Source organism: Dysidea avara, chromosome 9, assembly GCF_963678975.1.
Source record: "Dysidea avara chromosome 9, odDysAvar1.4, whole genome shotgun sequence".
Taxonomy (NCBI): domain Eukaryota; kingdom Metazoa; phylum Porifera; class Demospongiae; order Dictyoceratida; family Dysideidae; genus Dysidea; species Dysidea avara.
Genome location: NC_089280.1, coordinates 4,007,053 through 4,030,875, shown reverse-complemented (window position 1 = coordinate 4,030,875; position 23,823 = coordinate 4,007,053). Strand labels below are relative to the sequence as shown.

The window sequence follows — 23,823 nt, the reverse complement described above, 5'->3', positions numbered from 1 at the left end:
GATGGCATTAAACCAGACCCCACAAAAGTACAAACAATCAGAGAGATGCCAGCTGCTACAAACATTTCAGAGGTGAGACGTTTCATGGGCATGGTGAACCAACTTGGGAAATTTTGTCCACAGCTGGCAAATAAGGCTAAGCCAATTCATGAGCTACTGAGTAACAAGAATGACTGGTATTGGGGAGAACAACAGCAACATTCCTTTAAGTTGATCAAACAAGATATAAGTTCAGCTCCTCTACTTGCCCTATACAATCCTCAACTTGCAACTACCGTTTCAGCAGATGCCTCTTCATACGGACTTGGGGCAGTCCTTACCCAGAAACAACAAGCGGGTGAGTGTTGACCAGTTGCTTACATTTCCAGAGCTTTAACCTCAGCAGAACAGAGGTATACTCAAATTGAAAAGGAAGCATTAGCAGTAACCTGGGCATGCGAGAGATTGAGCAACTACCTCACTGGAATGCACTTACACATTGAGACAGATCACAAACCATTAGTCCCCTTACTCAGCTACAAGAATGTAGATGAGTTACCCCTTCGGTACAATGATTCCGAATGAGACTAATGCATTTCGACTATAGTATTTTTCATGTTGCTGGTAAATTGCTCACCACAGCAGACACACTATCACGAGCCCCCTTAAGAGCATTCACAAATGATGATGAAACACTTTGTCAAGATACTGGCCTCTATGTAAACATGATCATGAACCATCTACCTGCTTCTGATAAGAGGCTAAATGAAGTAAAGCAAGCTCAAGAAAGTGATGATACTTGCAAAGCTGTGATGCACTACTGCAGAGAAGGCTGGCCCCAACACGTCAAAGGACTGATGAAAAAGTATGCTGCAGTACCTAGTGAGTTGTCAATACACAATGGTTTGTTGTTAAAAGGCCACAGACTAGTTAAACCACCTTCCTTACAGCCTAACATACTTGACAGTATTCATGCAGGTCACCAAGGCATTACAAAGTGTAGACAAAGAGCGAGAACCTTGGTGTGGCGGCCAGGAATTAATCAGAAGCTTGAAGAGTATGTAACAAACTGCCCAACATGTGGCCAGCACAGATTTCAGCCACCTGAGCCTCTACTTGCTACAAAATTACCTCAATATCCTTGGCAGAAGCAGATTTGTTCGAATGGAAACAAACCAGTTACCTGCTTGTTATAGACTAACTCCAGATACATCGAAATCACCAAATTGACAACTACCTCTGCAAATGACGTTATCCGTCACCTTAAGTCAATCTTTGCCAGACATGGTATTCCTGCCAAAGTCTTTACAGACAATGGGCCACAGTTTTCAGCTAACTTATTTTCATCATTTTCTAAATCCTATGGCTTTACACATAAGACCAGCAGTCCAAGAAATCCACAAAGTAATGGAGAAGCAGAAAGAGCTGTCAGAACTGTTAAGAACATTTTGACCAAGTGTGATGATCCTTATCTTGGACTACTAGCTTACCGAACCACTGCACTTGAGATGGCTACAGTCCCGCAGAGCTACTAATGAGACGAAAAATCAGTACTACAGTCCCAACCATTAACAGTCAGTTTAAACCTAAGTTGCCTAACAATCAGAATTTACGAAAGAAAAAAGCAACAATCAAAGAGAGACAGAAATCTAACTTCGACCGACGACACAGAGCTCGAAGTCTAAGTCCCTTAAAGGAAGGACCTGATGGAACACATGGACACGTGTCTAGACCAGCTAATGCACCAGATTGAGACTGACACTGGCATTGCACAAGTTCAAGCTCTTCATTTAGAAAGCTACTAGACATGACGCCATACTTGGCAAAGTCTACTGCTACGTGCAAGAGGGATGGCCTAGCAAGGTGCCAGAGGAACTTCAACCTTACAAACACTGTGAAAATGAACTTGGTATAGAGAATGGCTGTGTGATGTGGGGTATGTATGTGACTTTCACAGACACTTCATTCACAAGTACTAAAATCTCTCCATGCCACTCACCCTGGAATCACAAAAATGAAGGCAATTGCATGGTTCCGTACAAAATGGCACTAAAAGGGGTTCATTTCCTACACTACTATAGGGGAGATTTAGTGCCACAAGCACTAAATCTTACCTACAGTAATGTAGGAGATGAATTATGCTCAACACTAAATCTTCCCTACAATAATGTAGGAACTATATTGTGCTCCAGGCACTAAATCTTCCCTACATTAGTGTAGGAGATGAATTGTGCTCAACACTAAATCTTCCCTACATTAGTGTAGGAACTATATTGTGCTCAGGCACTAAATTCTATTGAAGTGATCATAGTGAATTGTTGCTGTTTTAGTTGCAATACTTCAACTGCTTGTACTTTATTTTCCATACAACCTCATAACAGCCTTCTACCTTTGATGCTAAGGCAGTAGTACCCTTTGATTCCTGGTATAACATATTGTAAACATTTGACTATGGGTTATAGTAGTTTACTTAGTTTTAAAAATGAGAGTTTAGTACTTCTTGTAAGTATGCATATTTATCACTATAGCAACTTCTTTGCATATAGGTCTGCTTCTTTCTTGGATACATAATTTAATGTTGCATGGAATCCCATGGTTGATTCTTGCTATGCGTATATACATACAAATATAAATGGAGTTGCACTTATGGACCTTATTCATGATGTCACAAGACACATAAAGGCCAACATAGTTGGGACAGCAGGATTACGGTTACATAGAAACCATTTAAATTAACTAATACAAATTAGCATTTCATGAAATACTAATTACATAATAATACTAATTACATAATAATTGTAATTACTGCAAAATATGAAATGGTTACTAAGGAACGCTCAACTTGCAATACGTTAAACCCACAAATGCATGAAGAGAAGTATAGTGTTTTCGAAGAAAACTATTCAGCCCTGGTTTTCATACACATACTAGCTGGACACGCCCTCAATTCCAACTCAAAGTGCTACGCTATTCCTAGTAACTCAGGAAGCTGGTAGTGTAGTTTTGTCATTTTTAAACACCCATAGAACCCACAACAAAACGTTCACAAAGTTTTAGAAAGCTGCCATGCCTAAACTGCCTTAGAGCAAGGGCAAAACTTACCTGACTATATAGGCGCTTAATACCGTACACTGGGAAACTTTGACGAAGGGAAACTTTGACGAATCAAAGTGAATTCGTCAAAATTTATTTCATCAACATAAAATAAGTGCCCAGGTTCTTATTGGTGATTTCAAACAATTCGTCAAAGTTTATTTCGTCAACTTTGCCTAAGAGCAGATTCATCAAAGTTTACCCTCGTCAAAGTTTGCCGGTGTACGGTATAGTTCTTATGCTGCCTCCATTTCTAACACATAGACTGCTTTTGACACAAAACCATTAGCTCACATGGGTGCAGACAGACACACATGTACACGCATGTACGTTTCTTTCTGGAAACAATTATAGTAAACCAGGTGTGCGCCCTTGACAGCCTGCAGTGCCAGGTGCACGCCTGCAAATTGCACGGGGAACAGTAGGGAAGAACAATCACACCTTGGGCCAAGATGGCAAGCTCTAACCAACAGATATGGTAATTATAACAAAAATCATAATCAGTCGAAAGGCACCTAGACATTTTTATTGCAATATGTATCTGCTGGTATAGGCTGTAGCTATAATTGTTTAAATAATTTCTTCCATACATGCATGCATAAAGTTATAGACTTTAGCAAAAAAGTATTCGTAAGCAGCATAAAGCTGCACGCTAGCAACTGACCAAGGTAGGAGACTGAGTAGCAATGCACTACCTGCTTTTATATGCAACGCTGGGCATACTTGTAAGACTAGCTTTAAAACCAGTACAACTGGATAGTGGACTGGTATTACCAATTGTAAAATACCAACACCTTTCAAGGAGTAAACAGGACACAGAGAAATATTTTTAGCTAACACCAACACTTTTCTCTGCCAGACATGTCAACTAGCATTCAAGGAGTAAACAGGACACAGAGAAACATTTTTAGCTCTAAACAAGGTGGAGTGTTAATAATGAAGTATTATTTTATGAAGTATTATTTTATGAAGTATTATTTTATGCCTACAACAATGTAGGGAATAATTAGTGCTTCTTTGAACAATATTTTGCCTACTACATTGTAGGGAACATTTAGTGCACCTTAGCACTAAATCTTTCCTACATATAAGGGCAAGAAATAATATTTGAGTATAGTGCTTCATCCCACATGTATTATAGGGGAGATTTAGTGCTCAGTGGCACTAAATCTTGCCCATATATATAGGAACAAAAGTGCATTTAGTGCCATTTTATCTGGACCCCAATTGCATGAAGCTACATTTGGTGGACTGGACTAGACAAAGCAATTGAAGAATCTTGTCAATCATGCCAAGCTAACCAAGCCAATCTGGCTGCAGCAATGGACCTCTACACTCTTGGATATCCCATGGAAACATATTTATGTTGACTTCACAGAGCCATATATTTGGATCACATATTTTTCATTGTTGTAGATGCATATACTGTATACTCAAAGTGGCCAGAAGTAGAAGTGATGTCAACCACTACCTCTGAGAAAACAATTAAAGTACTAAGGTCACTGTTTGCTCGTCATGGATTGCCAGAACATTTAGTATCAGATAATGGTTCTCAATTCACCTCTGCAGAATTCACAATTTCTAGAAGGCAATCAGATAAACACATCCTGAGTGCTCCTTACCATCTAGCCTCAAATGGTCTTGCTGAATGCTTTGACACTTCTGAAGGCTAGTCCCAATGATGGCAAATCAATCCATCATCGCTTAGCAGAATTCTTGTTTGAGTATCATGCAATTCCTCATGCCACCACTAATATTTCTCCTTGTGAACTGTTCCTGAAACGAAAACTTGGAACAAGTTCTGACTCAATGATGCCAAACACAAAACAATTAAGTAACATCTAAACAAGCAGATCAAAAGCAACATCATGACACATTCCAGATCACAACCCATGTTTCCAGGCACTACTGTAATTGTCAGAGAATACACGTACACAAGTAGATATCTGGCATGATCCTACAGAAACTGGGTCCAGTGACTTTTAGTGTGTTGCAATTAATAATGGCAGAACCATGAAACGTCACATAGACCAACTACACCATAGAATGGTCACTCCAAAGGCAATAGCCATACCCAACACCACCTCATCCGACTCTATTGACATTGACACCAGCTTATCCTTATTCACCACCAGAAGATACTACTGTCTCTGAAATCACACTGAACAACATACTACTAACCCAGCTACAACAGAACAACATTATCCATCACAACAATGCAGACCATTTTGCACTTAATTTTAGTTACTCTTGACACAGGAAGGACATGTGGTATTGTAGAGTTTGATAGAGACAATAATCTTTAAGTATGTAGACTAATGTTTATGAATAAAATTAGCTATTTTTAGTCACTTGTACTTGATACTTATTTTAGTAACTTTTAATTTCCTTTGTAGTTCTAGAACATTCTCTTAGCATGACTATATAAATGTGTGCTGTGTGTAATACTTTCAGAGTGTGAATTAGAGTGAATTATAAGCTTATTGATGAGAACTTAGCTTTAGTAAATCATCTACTACTACATCCAGTAGATGCACATGAGTGCAGTTCAATGCTTGAATTTTAAGATGGAGTCGAAGTTTTGTGCCACCATATATACATATAGAGCAACTCAAGTACAGATATTAAACACCTGAATCAGTTGGATTGTAGCAGTAAGGGACTTCAGTCAGTGACATTTTAGTCAAGCATATTTTAGTATACTACGGAAAGTGCTGTACACCCAAGGTACCAACTAATGAAGTTAAGTGGAAAAGAAACTAATGCTCTTCAGTCTAGAATGATGATACACTCAATATATGCCATGGAGGTTGACTGAAACAGGGAATGAAAATAAGGTCAAGCCATTGTGAAGTGTCACATGTACCACACACCTGTTTATGCAGTTATAAAATCTATGCAAAGCATACATTTGTTATAATTCAGTGAGACCAAACTGAATCCTTTACTAAACAGACTGCTGTATAAGGTGAAATGCAATTAGTGCCCCTGACTTTCATTTAAGGTATGACGTTTATTTGAGTAGACATTGTATATCAAAGGTCTCTACTGCCAGTTGATTATAGCTTGTAATTAAATTGTTTATTCGCTTGGTTCTTGTCCCAGGCTCATCTTGATGTCACGTGATGTTCAACTACGACGATTGTTGCTAATGGATACTGTAGCTACATGTGAAGAAGACCAGAGCTATACAAGTTATAAAACAGCATAGATGCATCAATTAATTCGTATGCCGTGCAAACAGCATTTATTTACACCATAGTACAGCTGGCTATAGACTGTGTGCATACACTTTCATAATTTTTTATAATGCGTCACATACATGTGAACATGTTTCTCATACTCTATTTTACTGCCCAACAAAGATATCAGTGCTTATTCATGCTTAAAAAACAAATAATTGACCATTTTGTTTACAACCATTTGAATAGTAAAATTCATTTCAGCACTATTAAAACTGCTTCAACCCTCCTCTGAGATGCAGCAGCACAAAATAAGAGGTCAGCCTGAGTTTAATAACCAGTTGATAATGAGTATAATTTGCCTTGCTCTGAGCATGTCAACATCCCCTGCAGAGTGATATAATTTGCCTTGCCCTCAGTTTGTCAACATCCCCTGCAGAGTAATACAATTTGCCTCGCTCTGAGTTTGTCAACATCCCCTGCAGAGTAATATAATTTGCCTCACTCTGAGTTTGTCAACATCCCCTGCAGAGTGATATAATTTGAGCTTGTCAACATCCATTTAACAGCCAGGAATGGAATGCTTTCTACTAAGAAGCCCAAGAAACATTAAATTTTGACACAGAGAGCATTTTGCACCATCAATGGGTAGTGTCTAATCACTAGACTGGACTACTGGACTGGACTACTGAACTGACATTTTTTGATTTTACACATTTTTAAGGGTGCATGGGGTTACTGTACATTTGTGACAACATTTCAGTACTGAGTGGTGAATGATACTTTAATCCTAAAAAGTAGCTGTGATAAGCCAATTAAATTCATTTCTATTCATTGCTACTCTACTGTATAGCAGATATGTATACCCAAAAATGTTTCTCTCACTACATGATTATTGTGATACAACTTTCTATAACATATATGGTGTGTGCGTGTGTGTGTGTGTGTGTGTGTGTGTGGGGGGGGGGGGGGGGGGGTGAACACACAAACTACATCCCACTGCATAACTGGTTATTACTGGAATGAAATGTCTGCGCATTCTGTAAATTGTACTACAATGCCATTTAAATGCATCCATTTGGCTTATCACAGCTACTTTTTAGGATTAAAGTATCATATTCACCACTCTGCTGAAATGTCACAAGTCACCCAAATTTACAGTAACCCCACCTTTAAAAATGTGTAAAACCAAAAAAAAAAATGTCAGTCCAGTAGTCCATTCCAGCATTCCAGTCCAGTGATTAGACACTACCCCATCAATGTGAGAAATCAATGCTTCAGGTGTATATTCAATCAGACTACTAGCTAAGTCATGATCAGGATGTCACCTTACCATTAACTTGTCTTGCCAAATAAAGGATTAGAAATTTGGATGGTTTCATAATATCAAGAGTTAATAATAAGAGAGGAGAGTGTCTAACGCTGTATATTGTATAGTCCGGTAATAGATGATTGCGCAGAAGTTAAACGGCTTCCTTTCCGTGTAACGTATAGGCTTCTAGTGTTTGTTAGTTACCTTACTGCAATTAGTTTAGCCGCACCATGATGAATCCTCGAGAATATCCGAAGACTGAACTAAAGACTGAGCTGTATGTACAGGGAACAGTGCTCCTTCAAGTGAAGAATGCTCAAAGGTAGGGTAACATGGCGACGCAGTGAAAATTTGAAGTAATACTCCACTGTTGGTTCAGTGTTTATTGGTTTCTTTGACGCTCTCCCCCAGAGTTACCTTCGAGGTTAACAGCCACACTTCTTTATGCAACAAAGTGATGCTCTTCATGGTGAACTTGAACATGGAGTTGAACGCACGCCCTTGTGTCTGGGATACCCTTTGTGGTTAAATGCGAAAATATACTAGCCAGTCTGTACATTATGCGGGAAAGAAGCCATTTAACTTCTGCGCAGTCATCTATTACAGGACTATACAGTGTTAGACACTCTCCTCTCTTATTATTAACTCTTGATAATATTTACAAGTGGTTTTTAATGAACCAACACAGAATCCTCCATGGGTTGATTGTTAGTTAGTGATACTTAATGCATGGTAAGCTAAAGTGGTCCCTCTAAATAGTTTCATATAATTAGCTAGATTTTTTTGCATTTGGGAATACAGCAATTATATAAATTTTGTTATGCAAAACCATATTTTCAGCTTCTGGAATCAGTATAGTAGGCTTACTTACACACCCTCACCGCATCCCCACGCAAGTTATCATGTGGCATTCATGCCCTACGTATTTACTACACACCATACAATTTTAGTAAGGGATGGAGTAAAGGCCACTGCATGCCTGACCGGCAACATGAAAGCCGGTACTAGAATTATAACAATCCATCAATGTTTATTCTAGGATTTCTCCTTTGGGGGAATCAGAAATTTGGGGGTGACCTAGTCTCGCGGCGCCCGACCCTAAAAAGAGGGTCTGGTGAAACTGTGTACAAAAAGTTTGGCACTGCCGGAATGTTGGAAGCTCCAATTAGATCGCTCCATTTCAAATTGATTATGTAATGCGTACATTTCAAAAGATTCGCAGCTTACGGTTAATTACATCCGGTGACTCTGCTGCTTAAACTCGTTGAGAAAACAGCCATACAATTCTGTTGGGCTCGTTTTAATGTTGAATAAATAAAGTAACGCTATTGGTTTGGTGATGCTGTAAGCGGATCTGGTTGAATGGATGTTGTGACGTAACATTGCACTTACGTAACACGTAAAACGTCATCCAATAAACATTCCAGAGCTCAAACTTTTTGTACACAGTTTCACCAGACCCTCTTTTTAGGGTCGGGCGCCGCGAGACTAGGGGTGACCAGGCGAAAGTCTGCGTACAGTTGTCCAAGCCCACAACTATATAAAACAGTTGAAATAGTGGCTAAACTGGTTACTCTGAAGTTAATCTAATTTAGTGTGTCATTTTAAAACAAGCTTTAATTAAGTATAATGTAGTAGTCACTCCCATTTTTAGGGGGTGAGTCGGAGGTTGTAGGGGGGGGAAGGTCTCCTCTAACAGCCAAAGAATAAACACTGCAATCCATTCAACTCAAAATCTAATGTCTACACTTCAATGAACTCACTGCTGCTGCAAAAAAGCAGCCACACGTTAACTAGTCTGGCGGCGCCCGCCCCTTCGCATAGAGTTTGATACGCGAAAAAACCATGTTACGCTCTGATTTCCTAGGTAGGGAGACATGTGTCTTTTATAAAAGTAGACCAATCCACTTTCGCCTGTGTAAAGGCGAAGAAAGTTCAATATCTCTGCCACAGTTTTGGGTGAGGCACTTCCGTTAAGGCCATTTTCGTTACGTCATTACATTCAAATTAAATTCCTCCAGAACAACTCGGTGATACTAAGCATACCAGACCCTTACTCTATGCGAAGGGGCGGGCGCCGCCAGACTACACGTTAACGTGCTTGCTGCATGGTAAAGCTGATGGTAACATGCGATAGTCAGCAATTTACACTTAATCCCTACAAAACCACTATACACTCAGTTAAATTGCCGCGATGCAGCCACATGCACAGAAAACATGTCAGTAAACGCGTGAACAAATTACAGTTAACACTAACACTGCAGCTGTACGAACAAGAAAGTACCTGACACGATGTCCTGTTTTATGTCCAGTCACAAGTTTACGCTGTTTTATGCCGTTAAGGCCCACCCGACACACACGCGCGAACAACCACAAATCCCTCTGCACGAATCCTGTCTAATTGCTCACGTGGATATGCGTAATTTGGAAACTGTGGGCTCCCACTTGGGAAAATTATGTGCTTTGATGGTTCTGTCTCTTACTAGAGAATGGTAATCCAGTGGTGAATGTTAGAATCAGTAAACTATTCTCAAACCAAATGTGATTCTCAAACTTGCTGTACCAGGCAACATAGTAGTCTGGCGGCGCCCGCCCCTTCGCATGTAGTATGCGAATGGGCGGGCGCCGCTAGACTAGCAACATAGCTAGTCCTTCTACAGGTCAGTTTGTAATGCTTATTATGTGAAACAGACAAATTGCAATTTACATCTTTGCTGTGCTCTCATGTTTGTGAGTTTAAATGTAGAGCCATGAATGTGCATTGTTTAGCTTTTTTTTAAACTCTTGTAAGGAAGAATGCATGGGTATAGCTGGCAAGCTCATAGCCAATTGCTGGTGTCAAAACGGTATATCAAATCAGACCATTATCATGATAAATGCTTATACCAGTATTTGTTTTTTTGTGAACACACTGTTCATTTGTAATGCCATCACATATACCAAGCCATACAAAAGTCACTTTTCATAATGGCACCTTTTCCATTGACCTTTTGATTTGTAAATATAACTGTTTTGTATTAACCTTATAATAGCTTTGTACATATCTCACTTAGGGAAGCACCCGCAACCCTTGTACAGGCTATGCTTTTTCGTCCCACCCTGTCTTTTTGACTATAATTATTGATTTAGATTAAATGTAATAATAACAACCAATAACTCAGGTGTTTCATCTCCCAAGCAAACAACGCCATACATTTAACCACTCTATAAAAACAATTACATAGAACACTACCATTACAACTTCATCTCTAAGGAAATAATTTATCAAAATTGGTTGATCCTAAAGTGTCCATTATGTAGAGATTCCACTGTACATACATGCATGATTTCCCAGTGCTAGTTATAGGATAATACACAACTTGCAATAAAGTCACCTTCAGCTCTTTCGTTTTTTCCTCTTCCTTACATGATACAAGCTATATAGGTAGGTAGGCCATACCATTCAGTGCTCTAAATGATGCACACCTTGTGGAATTTGCACTGAGGATACCTTTGAGTTACAATTATGACTTTCTGCTAAAATTAATTACTGTCACATGAAAAATTGTGTCACACATGCAATGAGTATGATAGACTTGTTTAATAAAAGTCTCTCTGCATGTATATCACACAACAAAAAGCACTGGTTATATCAATTCAGTATGCTCACATACAATCAAACTGAACACTATAATTATGCAGGTCATTGACTCAAATTAAAGATATCTTAATTCCAAAGTATACCCTACTTATCAGTGACCCAGTACAATAGATATGAATTATTAGTCATCTTATGGAATCTCTCCTGTAATGTTTTATGACTTCTGTATCATAACACAGCTAGTTGTCAGTCCCTTTGATATTATAACAACACAAACGACTGTGTGAGGGTGTATGTTGCTATGGTGATCACTGTAGATCAGTCACAACACTGGTTGACCTAGTGGGAACAAACAAATACACATACATACTTCTGTCCATACCAACTTAAGGCCAACAATTGTAAATTCCTTGTTTCTTGTCCTAGTCAGACAAAAAATACCATGCGGGCAGGCAGCTATTATTTATTATATTGCTAAAATTTATTATTTAGTATCAAGGATATTAAAGAGAGCCCATTAATCCAAATTGCTTTCTTCTCCCAGATTCAGGAGAGCATCCAAGGTTAGTTGTGATTTGAAAGGATTCAAACCTCTAGAAGGTTAGATTTGAAGTGTTGCAGTGTTTCCTGAGCAGCCAGAAAGGCATTTACATATAGAGCTGCTGGGTTTGCCATGCTTGTGGTGATACATGCTAGCTAGTACTGTACTTACTAGCCTGACTCCGTACCATCAACTTCAACAGTACAAATTTTCCAAATGTTTACACAATAATAACAGATTGAGAATGGGACTATTGTTGATGTACATCTCAATGGCTACTTGAAGAGATTCACTGCTAGTATAAGGCTGGATGCCATGCACTAAATAACATCATAAACTCACAGCAGATTCCACCTATAGTCTTCGTCCCAATGACACGACCACACAACTGAACTCTCTGCCAGTATTAATATTTAGGTCACGTGACTATCAAATGCAATAATAAATTTGCATGCAGCTCTAAATTACCACACGGGCGGGTGACAGGAAACAAGGAACCTACAATTGGTGGCCTAAGGTGGAATGCTAGTAAAAATATCACTATATTAAAACTGCTTGATGTAAATGTGTGCATTAATAACAATATAGTGGACACATTTGTGAGTACAGCAGTAGCAGTCTGCCTCCACATCGAGGTAAGATGAGACTGAAACTCCTCATAACCTTGGTATACAATCAGAGCCCCCGATTGCTGGTGCTGTGACCAGGATTCTTGTTTCAGTCATTGATAATTCTAGCCAATCACTGAACAGTTGTTGTACTGTGGCATAAGGATTCTACTAATAGTATATACCCAGAAGGCAAGTGAATTCACCCACGTCGTTATTGTTTACTGTTACAGCTGCAGGCAGGTGGTCCATTTCCATTATTCCGCTATGAGGTTGGAAGCTTTTCAAGCTATTATTTACCTGACACAACCATAGTAAGCTGTATTAAAGCCAGAGGAAGATGGAAGCGGTTTTAAGCTCCATTAAAATGAATTATGCAAAACCCTCGGTTTTGGAATGAACTGAAATGTGTGAACAATGTAACCATTGTTTTATTATACCTGGATTCACTACGTGCAAGCATTGATCCACCAGTTTTGCTTAGAAAACTAAGTGCTGTTACAAAACAAATACAATATTCTGCACAATTGACAATCCCCAATGTTTCATGTGATATTCCAGGCAAAACTATGCAATTAATGTTAATATTTTCAAGTAGTACATAAAGTGCTTCCACCCTCCTCTGATAAAATAGCACACTTAAACTTACACATAGCAAAGTTGACAAACTGTAAATCTGTTGATAAAGTGAGCACAAGATCGTTTCTGCTGAGCCTCTGCAGTATTCAAGAAAATAATGGAAGAATGTGGAATTATCACCTTTAAGCAGTTTCATACTTCCATCATTTTATCATTACAGCAGGGATGAAAATCCAAAAAGCATGAAAATGTCATATGGCTTCTTTAATTGGTCAAAGACTGTTGATCTACAGTCTATTAGAAATGATAACAGTAAACAACTTAGGAATGGTAGCAGTAAACAACTACCATAATGGAGTGAACTATACATGTACATGTTTGTGGCTAGTGAAAATGTAAGAAGCCATACCACACACACTATGCATTTTACTCTTCAACATTACAAGAACTAATAAATCCTCTGTGCACCTTCAATTGGCACTTTTTAAACTTCCATTGAATGCATTTTCAAACCAAAGTACAAACTCCTGCAATTTGATCTCTTAGTCTTGTTACTCAGACATTATCACAAAATCTCTGGGAAAATATCTAGCCTGAGTAAACATCAATTATGCAATTAACATCAACTATGCAATTAACATCACCCACAAAATTTAATTCAAGACTGCACTGGGCAAGTAATATTGATCACAAAGCTTGACATTATACTGTAGTATGCAACCCAAAATGGTTGACTAAAAAAAATGCCTATATGACAAGGTTTAAAGTTTAGGACATGCACACTTTGAAAACCAATGTCCAATATACCGGATGCAAACACACAGCCTTAACAAGAAAGGATTTGCTAACACCACATTGCTCACCATGCAAAATCATACTAATACTTCATCCAAAGAAAATCTTCACTCCCATAGAAAGTACTCTCCCATAATTGTCTGCCATTATCCTACACCCACTATTTTCTGCCATATCTCCATCATGCTTTGTCCTATGACATTAAACTAAACACCATTAAACTTAATTATTAGTTTCTCATCCCCGCCCGCATCGCCATTTTTCTTACCTCATCAAGGATTTTCTGCACCACTGGTAGCTAAGGGAAGCCAATTAGCACCCCTTATAGTTGGTACCTTGCTAGAGCAGTCTAAGAAAATTGCATTTTGAGTCATTTTAGCTAGCTAATTCAGCTATCTAGTTAGTAAAAAATAAAATAAAAATCCGCCTTCCCGCACTGCTATTTTGAGGGTCATCTGATTGGTATACAAGAGACCACAACATGTATTTGTGAAAAAGAAAAATACGAAATGGAAGTTTGGTAAAGATGACATTGCCCATTCATTGCATCATATCACGAGTACTATTATATTATGTAGAAAACTGTTTAGATATTATTGTAGTGTATGAAATTACCATTAAGTTTATGTACCTCACAGAAGACCAAACAATTAATACAAAGTTACGTGTTCTTCCATACTTGAAATTTAATTTGGTCTTCGAAGGGTTTTGTAAAATGTAATTTTGACCTGATTTTTCTCCTAAATAAATTCAGCTTATACACTATCATTTATTAGCTAGATATGAGCGATATCCACAATTATGTTTCTTGACATTCCGTGCAAAATCTGTGATGTCACAAAACAAAATGGCCACTGTAGTGTGGGGACTTTGTACATAGAGGTATTGGGTGAGATGGTGTTTCCCTATGATAGCGTTTATAAATTTGAGTAAGGGTGAAGGTGAGGCTTATAGTATATAATGCAATACAAGTAAGCCTATTTGTGTGCGAATCTAAAATTTTCGGTATACTTTCCTTGTTGGAGCATGTTTTGCACTGTCACGGTACATGTACTACTTCTTACCTTTATTATCTCATGGTTCCATGTGTAAAAAACTACAGACAACATTCATTTCAAACACTGTGTGCCAAAGTTTCTAAAGCCCCCACACTAACACGGCCATTTTGTCAATTATAACATCAAATTTAGCAATCTCAACATCAAAAAATGTCATTGCGGATATTTCATTAAATTTTGTAATTCAATATATGAATTATTTTGCAATTTGTAATTACATTACAATGCACTGCTAAGGAAGCATAACTTGAACAAACCACTTTAACCACAAAGTATGCAAAGAATTTAAAAGTATCATCTATATCATGTTTTCCTACACAAATTGTCAAGAGAAACCATCAAGTTGCCCTTCATTTTTGCTTGAGCAAGTATGGGAAATGCCCACTTCACCTTGAAGGAATTCATTATTTCTGGTAGCCTATGAGGCTATATAGATACACACCATTTTTGGTTGTTCTTTGTAATAGTTCATTGTGAAAGGTATTCACAACATCTTCAGGAACTTGCTTCACCACTATTTCACACTGGCATGATTAAACCACAAAACTTACCTACTACCTGGAAGGTTAATACAGGCTCTGTACAGCCTTGATTTCTCATATACAGGCTATAAAATATTTTGTTCACGTGGGTGCAAAAAGATAAACAAATGTAAAACAAACATACAAATTAAACACATACTGTACCGATGTTACTTTTGGAGAACAATTCATTGACAGAATTAGGAATTAAATCTCCAATCTCTAATCATAATTAAAATTCTTAATTTTTCTTTATACTTGTTTCTTTACTTTTTTGTAACATTATTATGACTGGTGAGTCCATGCATATCACATCAAAAGAAAGGATAGCACCAGAGTTAATGTTTTCATCTGAACGCATGCCCCAGCTAGCAATACTGACTTGAAAGTGAAGTGGCCATTACACCTTGCTTTCAGAATGTTACACAGCGCTACGAATGAAAAACAGTAGAAATCCAGTTACCATGGACAATTTGCATGACCCAATTATCAATTACTGTATTGAAAGTGAAGTGGCCATTATGCTTTACTTTCAGGTATGTTCAACATGTTTCCAGCACAAAGAACAGTATGAGAAGCACACCTCTGCTAGTCAACACAGAATATACAAACAGTTCCCGTTTACAATGGTAGGGAAGCCATCGCGATAACACCTTGGACTGTCAGCAGAAAGAAGTAGGACACAAAGGAGGGCAAAGGTAAGTCCATGATGCGTGCAATATACGTACTGCAGTATGCCAAAAAAAAGCACGTCTCAAGACAAAGCGGTGTCATTCAGTGAAAAAATCAAGCTCGTAGCCTTAGCCATTATTGAGTTATGCTTGCCTGAAGGCAGGAAAGCAGACAGGCAGGCAGTTAGTCAGTAGAAAATTCCATTAAATATTTTTTTCAATTTCGTAACAACCTATTAGAAGCACTAGTTGTACTGAAGGCACTTTCAGGCTTGATTATATACCTAACCAAGGCACCAGGATGGTATTGTGAGACTGGTTTTTTGGGTGATATTTTTGGCCAGAAAAACTCAAACCTCCTAATTATATAGTACAGTAGTACTGTATAGCAGCAGGAGTGACAGGCATGGAAATGCTAGTCTTATTAAAGACCACAATTTCTTTAGATAGTGCACAACAGTAGAACAGAAGGTATTTTGAAGAATAATACTATCGTATGGTGTAAAATATTGACAAGCAATAATTTTGACAACTCGCTCACAGTCAAATAAATATTAACAAATGCTTGACTTTCGACTTTGATGACGAAAGTTTTGATGATTCACCAACGTTTTGTCAAATGTGTTAGAATTTCTCCCATCAATTTTTTTATGCAGTACATGATACAATACTACATCTCAGTTGCTAGATTACCACTGTATATACGGACGTCTCTTACCACACTCACTACACTATCAGCTTAAAACAAATGTGGGTTGGTTAAGACAGAAACTTCCAATTTATATATGCATCAGTTGAAATAATATTCACTGATAGCAAGAGTATATTTTATACCCCATATAAATCCATAAAACTCTTGCTCACAGCCAGTACAACAATACTTCCATATGCATACCTCATTGAGACATTCAAGTTCACAATGGCATACTTGGATAAACACCACACTAACTTGTGTGCAACACACAACAAAACTAAACACACTTTGCTTACATTGAAGGTAACACAGGTCTGTTACCTGTAATAATATTCTGTAGTCACCACCTAGATACAAACAAATGCTAACACCATCTCCTACATTGTGTTCATGATCACATTGGTACCTTGGTGTCCTTGCAGAAAGGTCTCTACCTGTAGGTAATCGATATCAGGATTAATGTACCATTTTGTATATACAGTAAACTCAATACAAGGCTGTATTAGACCCACAGTGTACCGTAGGTTATTTTAAAAAACATCAGATGTCCCTATTCTACAGTTATCACTTGCAGCCAGTAAAGCACACACATTTCTAATTCTATAAAACAACCATAATTTATGGATACTGTAGTAAATTACAATGCAGTGATCAACATGGTAGTAACGTGGTGCTGGACTTGCTCAATGCACTAGATTAAATAATAAACCAAATATTACTTACTGTTCGCACAACATACACAGAACATCAGATAAAGAATCTGTATTCAAAGAACATTATGACTTTACTCACATGTCCCTTGCAGCCAGATTATAAGTTAAACATCCAAGTCATCACTGATACCTTAAGGCCAGGCATGCTCTTTGCTGTACTGAGGCTTAAGGATTCACATAGCATCCTCAGTGTCCTAGATTATATAACAAATAATACACTGAATATACTACCCTTCATACAATACACACGTACAAAGCTGCATCAAAACTAAAACTCATTGGAGATCACAAGCTTTTCAGATGTCCCTATTCTGCCAGCCATACATGAATGGAACTCTCTACCAAAAGAAGTAGTTAACTCTTCTAATTTACATGAATTTACGGTAGTGCCTAATCACTGCACTGGACTACTGGACTGGAATACTGGAATGGACTACTGGACTGACATTTTTTTGGTTTTACGCATTTTTAAGGGTGGGGTTACTGTACATTTGGGTGACTTGTGAGAACATTTCAGTACTGAGTGGTGAATATGATCTTCAAAGTAGTTGTGATAAGCCAAATGGGTTCAATTAAATGTATTCTAATCACTGCTTGACAGTATCTACTCTACTGTATAGCAGATACTGACATGTAGGTATACCCAAAAATGTTTCTCTCACTGTTAGGCACACTTGATTATTGTGATACAACTTTCTATAACATATATCGTGTGTGTGAACACACAAACTAGATCCCATCACATAACTGGTTGTATTTCATTACTGAAATGAAATTTTTGCATTCTTTGTTAATAGGAATAGAAAATTGAATGGTTACAGCACAACGGCATACAGTACATACAAGTTTTTAAAGTAGGTAAATTTAATGTGCACACAGTTACATATCATGGACTAGTCATCAATTCACAACATATGTTATAGAAAGCAGTATCACAATAATCACGTGTGCCTAAGAGTGAGAGAAACATTTTTGGGTATACCTACATGTCAGTATCTGCTATACAGTAGAGTAGATACTGTCAAGCAGTGATTAGAAAACATTTAATTGAACCCATTTTGCTTATCACAGCTACTTTGAAGATCACATTCACCACTCAGCGGTGAAATATTATCACAAGTCATCCAAATGTACAATAACCCCACCCTTAACAATGTGTAAATGTCATCCATTCCAGTATTCCAGTCCAGTAGTCCAGTCCAGTGATTAGACACTACCATAAATTTACAAACAATTTGCCCAATTTATATATGCACACATATACTCATGTTTTAGTCAGGAAATATTATCATAAATCTGGGAATAAATTCCTTACCAAGAAATTTTTTCACCAATATATTTGTAAAGGTGTCTGATGACATATTTCAAAAAGTTTAAACTCAACTCCTGTGGGGGAACCCGTGACAGCTGCTGGAACGTTGGGTACCCAAAACCATATCACGAAAATTAAAAAGTTTAATTTTGCTTTGTGTGGAGTCAAAATAGGGGTTTTTCATGATTCTGAATTGAATAAAAGCATTGGTTTTGCATCAAAACCACTCCTTTGGAAAAAGACCATGCCCACTTTCCGGTATTCACAAGAACTACTACTATAGCTACTAGTACTATACAATTTCAATTGTTGTAGAAAACGTAATTGTAAAAATCTTATGGTCATTAAAGTTTTGTAGCAACCTTATCAATATCAACTGAGAACACTGAGAAACCACATCATGTAACAAAGAAGTATGAACTCATTTACACACACATAACTGTGTTAACACTTTGTTTTGTATCATGCAATCAGCACCAATCTTAAGTCATTTCTATGTGAATGCAGATTGTATGTATTCGGGGTTATTTTTTAAAGTTATCTATTGTAGTTTGTTGTGTATAAATATGCTGTGTACTCTGTGCATTAGTCAGTGTGTAGTGATAAGACAACTTGTCTGAAAATATCTTACTGCAAAGTACTACAAAATAACATGGAGGTGAACATCCGCACTGTGGATGCAGTACCACTACATGGTTGATGTCATCAAGATCTTCATCAGAACTGAAAGGCTTGGAGACTACAATGGGCACATTTCCTGCATTGTTACCAAGATGCTGGACATCTTTTCAGCCCATCATCAGTATGCCAAGGGTGCACGGCTGTATTGCCAGCTGATGAAGCAACTTGAAACTTCAAAACCTTTGAAAGCTTTACAACCCATGGGAACCATGTTGTCTGTTACTCTTGTCATGAATGGTCCGGTACCTGATGTGACATCTGTATTAAGCAGAGACTGATGAAAGTGGCCAAGTTAGAAGGTGCATGGGTTGAGCAGAGGGAGGATGAGGAATAGTGATTCTGGCCACAAGTGTTGGATACAAACCATCTAAGTTGTTCAACTGACTGATAATTATTTCTCAAAGGGATATGACAGTCAAGACAAGCTTAGAGTATGAGCTGACTCCCTTCCCATTGTCCTTGTTTAGCAACAAAGACTAGAAAATGAACAGAGCAAACAAAGCCAGCTTTTCCAACACTAGCCTGAAGGGGTTGACTGATCCACTTAACCTCACTGACCAACCCTGCTCCAGCCTGGTGGTTGATGGTGGATGGCTGCTCCACATGATAAAGTGGGAACAAGGTCAGACTTGGCAGGAGATTGCTGACAGCTACCTCAGCTATGCTCAGTATCTTGGCAGACACTCTCAAAAGATAACTGTTGTCTTCGATGGCTATAGCAGCTTACCAAAAGATCACGACCACATCCAACGTATCAAGACCTCCTGCTGTAATCTACAGATTGTACCAGATATGATACATTTGACACCAAGAGAAAAGTTCATGGACAACACTCACAACAAAAGTGAGCTCATCTATCTCCTCTCTTTAACACTCCAGAAATATCAGATCACCGTGGTGCAGTGTGACAACAATGCTGACACTTCAATTGTGAGAGTAGCATTGACTGATGCTACAGATGACTCTGTAGAGGTCAGTACATTTTTTTTACTTACACCCTTTTGCATGGTTGTTGATTTTACAGGTGCGGGCAGAAGATGCAGATTTGCTGATAATGCTGGTGCACCATTGCTCAAATACCAACCATCCACTTTTTTTTCACCACATCTAAGGGCCTCTTACAATGTGAAGATGATCCAAGAAGCGCTCTCTGAAAAACAGAAGCGCTACTTGCTCTTTTGTCATGCCTTCATTGGTTGTGATACTATTTTTTCAATTGCAGGCCATGAGAAAAGTACCCTATTTGACATGTTTTGTGCAGGGGATATTGATGAGCACATGCATCAGCATGGACATCTTCCTTGACATACAGAGTACTAAAGACACAGTGATTAGGGATAGTATTACCATTTTCAAGTACATTTACAATGCACCAGGTACTATTTTGGGAGAAATTCGATGCAACATGTTTGCCCATAAGGCAGCAGCTGGACTGATCAAGCCAGAGACTCTACCTCCAACAGAAGGGGCAGCTGCACAGCATTCTCTTCTTGCTTATCTCCAAACCCGGGACTGGATGCTACTGCGAAGCACATCTTTGAACCCCGATGAGTATGGATGGACTGTAGGGATTCATGGTTATGACCCAGTTCCTATTCTAGATTCCATGGCTCCTGAGGAGCTACTCTGGTTCACGAGCTGTAATTGTCATGGAGATTGCAGTACCCAACGGTGCAGTTGCAAACAGCATACAGTGTATCTCCGCATGTGGAATTTGCAAAGGCATTACACGCAAGAATTGCATCAATGATGGCATAGAGTCTAGAAAAGACTCAGACATTGACTTTTGAGGTGTTTGACAGTCGGAGCCATTTGTAAATTGTAGTGTCTATTGAAACAAATGTATATATACCTGGGGAGGGGAAAGTTGTAAATAGTGGAAAGTGGGCGTGGTCTTTTCCCACCAAGGAGTGGTTTTGGTGCAAAACAAATGCTTTTATTTAATTCAGAATCATGAAAAACCCCTATTTTGATTCAACACAAGGCAAAATTAAAATTTTAAATTTTTGCAATACGGTTTCGGGTACCCAACGTTCCAGCAGCTGTCACGGGCTCCCCCACAGGAGTTGAGTTTAAACTTTTTGAATATGTCATCAGACACCTTTACAAATACATTGGTGAAAAAATTTCTTGGTAAGGTTATTCCCAATATTCCTTGACCATTTGAGTTCTGTGCATTACAAATAAGTAAATAAATATTCTTTAGCATCACTTGCAGCTATTAAACACGATACAACGCACCATACAATACTCTCAGCAGTGACTGACCTTTTTAAATGCATGTGTTCATCACGTGATAAGTTATTTTTCTATTAAAAGCGTACTGTCTAGTGAATTTCATTAAATGCGCACCGTCTTTAGATGGAAGCAGCGATCGATCTTTTGAAACAATGTGACAAGTTTATGTAGTGAAGGTATTTTATGCATTATACGTATAGGGTCTATCCCTTAGTCTGGTCCTTAGCAAAAAGTGACCCTCGGGTCAGGTGAAATACAGATTCAAGGATGTATCCCCCTGGTGCAAGTGAATTTGCTTAATATAGCTAGCTATGCTTTAATATTAATGCGTGTGCCTGTGTGCATAGATAATGGCGTGCGTGTGTGTCTGGTAATACACAACAGAGGATCGGTCCTTTGTGGCCGGTGTAGCCGCTAATGGCAGTAGCCTGTCCCTGACTGTTCGGATGGAGGCCAGGCAGAGACAGGGTGCCCTGGAGTTGGCCCTGCAAGCCAATAACGGGGCTTACACCATGTATATATTGCTTCACACATACACTTGCATTGAGGAGTACCAAATCTCAGGTACCAAAATTTATATCTTTCTATACTAACACTAAATTTAGGATAACTAAAGCTCAATGTGAGACATTCTTACCAAACTATAGTTCTTTCTATAACTAAGGCCCCTATTTGGTGATTATTAGTTTCTCATCCAGTCTTTCTAATTATTATGATGCGGGCAGGAGGGCATTACCATTAGGCCATTATAATATTAATACACTGATGTACAGACCTTGTCCAAATTCTCCTTCTTTCCTCCCACAAATTAACATTGGTTTTTAGTTGCAATCGTGCTCTATCGAGCTAGCAGCTTGAAAAACAGTTGAAAATAGAATCCACTGCAGTAATTTGCCAAGGAAACAACAGTACTCCTGGCACACTGTAGCGTTAATTAAAAACGTCATCTTGTTTCAATACAAATTATGACGGTTTGGTATCACGTATTCTTCTGAGCATGCACAGACTAAATAATGGCTTACCACGCGGTAGCCTAAGACGGATGCGGGCGGTGGATGAGAAACTAATAATCACCAAATAGGGGCCTAAATAATGCATTACTAAAACAACAATAGTGTTAATTTGTTATTCATTATTTTGACTTTCCAGTTAATTTTGTAGTTGAAGCATGTTTCTAAGTATTAAGCATAGCTAAGTGCATAAAAGGATTTTACAAGAGCTGCTAAAAGCAGCATAATATGTGTAAACTAACCAACACAGCAATTTGATGGGGTGTGATATTGGTGCCAATTAAATGTGAAGTTTGAACTCTAGTTTGAAGAGAGAGTGGGTTAACATGGAATCCTAAACTCTTTGCAATCGCGTACTGCAGACAGGTTCTGTAGGTGATTTTGACTATAAGCATTATGTATGGTATAAATGTACTGTGGTAATATTACACCTCAATTATAAAAAGCTGTTTCTTGTGCGATATTAATTGTGCTCTAGAATTACTTCTGCTGAATTATCAATAACCACATCATTATTTAATATTAGGCACCAGCCTTATTATAGTTTTGAACATAAATAGGTACTTTGAATCATCAAGCATAATGCTAGCATAATCAGTAGAATAATGATGCTGAACTTTTAACTTGCTTGCCCACTGTAAAACATCAATCTATTCTAACACAACAGTCGGCAATTCTAATAGAGCACGCAGGCAGGTAGTCATTCAGCACAACTGTTTTATTAGAGTATATCATGCATATATACACTTATTTGCAGCATTATATCTGTTGTTCTTTTTACTTCCATGCAAGCCAAAAATATTACTGTCCATTCAGAAACAGCAAAACATGAGAGGTTGAGCAATGCAGTATTGCATAATAAGTAAACTTAATAGCACAATAGTCGGGTGCTTCAAAATTACTCAGCCATAATTCCTGGACCTATCACTGCTGCATGCTCTAAAGGTTGCAATTGGTTACAACCACTATTCACTGATTCTAGCATACACCCATGATCTTGAGAACTGGAAGAGTACTGTGTGTAAAAAAGTTATGATAAAGTTTTTAAATAATAACTTATACATACAATCAAAATATTATTAATGTGCAGTACAATAATTATATAACAGCTTGAGTTACAATGAAATGAAGTGTGCAGGTTGCATCAATAAAATTAATGTGAGATTTGGTGGGTTATATGTGATTGCATGGTGTCATGTGAAATATCACTGTAGCATGCAGATACATCGTATAACAGCTGGTCCCTTGGACCTCAG

General features: G+C 38.1%; 1 protein-coding gene and 2 long non-coding RNA genes across 11 annotated transcripts in view; 1 reads left to right on the top strand and 2 right to left on the bottom strand.

Moving 5' to 3' along the window:
• Positions 1–9,997, bottom strand: part of LOC136266254 (TNF receptor-associated factor 2-like) — a 41,645-nt gene extending 31,648 nt beyond the window's left edge. The window contains exon 1 of the mRNA XM_066061263.1: positions 9,851–9,997. The gene's annotated coding sequence lies outside the window, so the exon portion shown is untranslated. The remainder of the gene's footprint in view (positions 1–9,850) is intronic.
• LOC136266256 (uncharacterized) lies at positions 4,903–6,419 on the top strand. Its single transcript, XR_010706001.1, has 2 exons — positions 4,903–5,799; positions 5,846–6,419. It is a non-coding gene; the product is annotated as an uncharacterized lncRNA (long non-coding RNA).
• A 1,254-nt stretch (positions 9,998–11,251) lies between the features above and the next one.
• LOC136266043 (uncharacterized) lies at positions 11,252–21,643 on the bottom strand. 9 transcript variants are annotated; one of them, XR_010705875.1, is made up of 7 exons: positions 21,588–21,640; positions 17,580–17,664; positions 17,406–17,520; positions 17,020–17,304; positions 16,910–16,960; positions 12,945–13,168; positions 11,252–11,485 (listed from the first exon to the last, which is right to left on the bottom strand). It is a non-coding gene; the product is annotated as an uncharacterized lncRNA (long non-coding RNA). The 9 variants fall into 9 exon arrangements; XR_010705880.1 differs by lacking the exon at positions 17,580–17,664 and adding an exon at positions 13,343–13,467 and having other exon boundaries at positions 16,910–17,304; positions 21,588–21,643; XR_010705878.1 differs by lacking the exon at positions 17,580–17,664 and having other exon boundaries at positions 16,910–16,977; positions 21,588–21,643.
• Between the last annotated feature and the right edge of the window lie 2,180 nt (positions 21,644–23,823).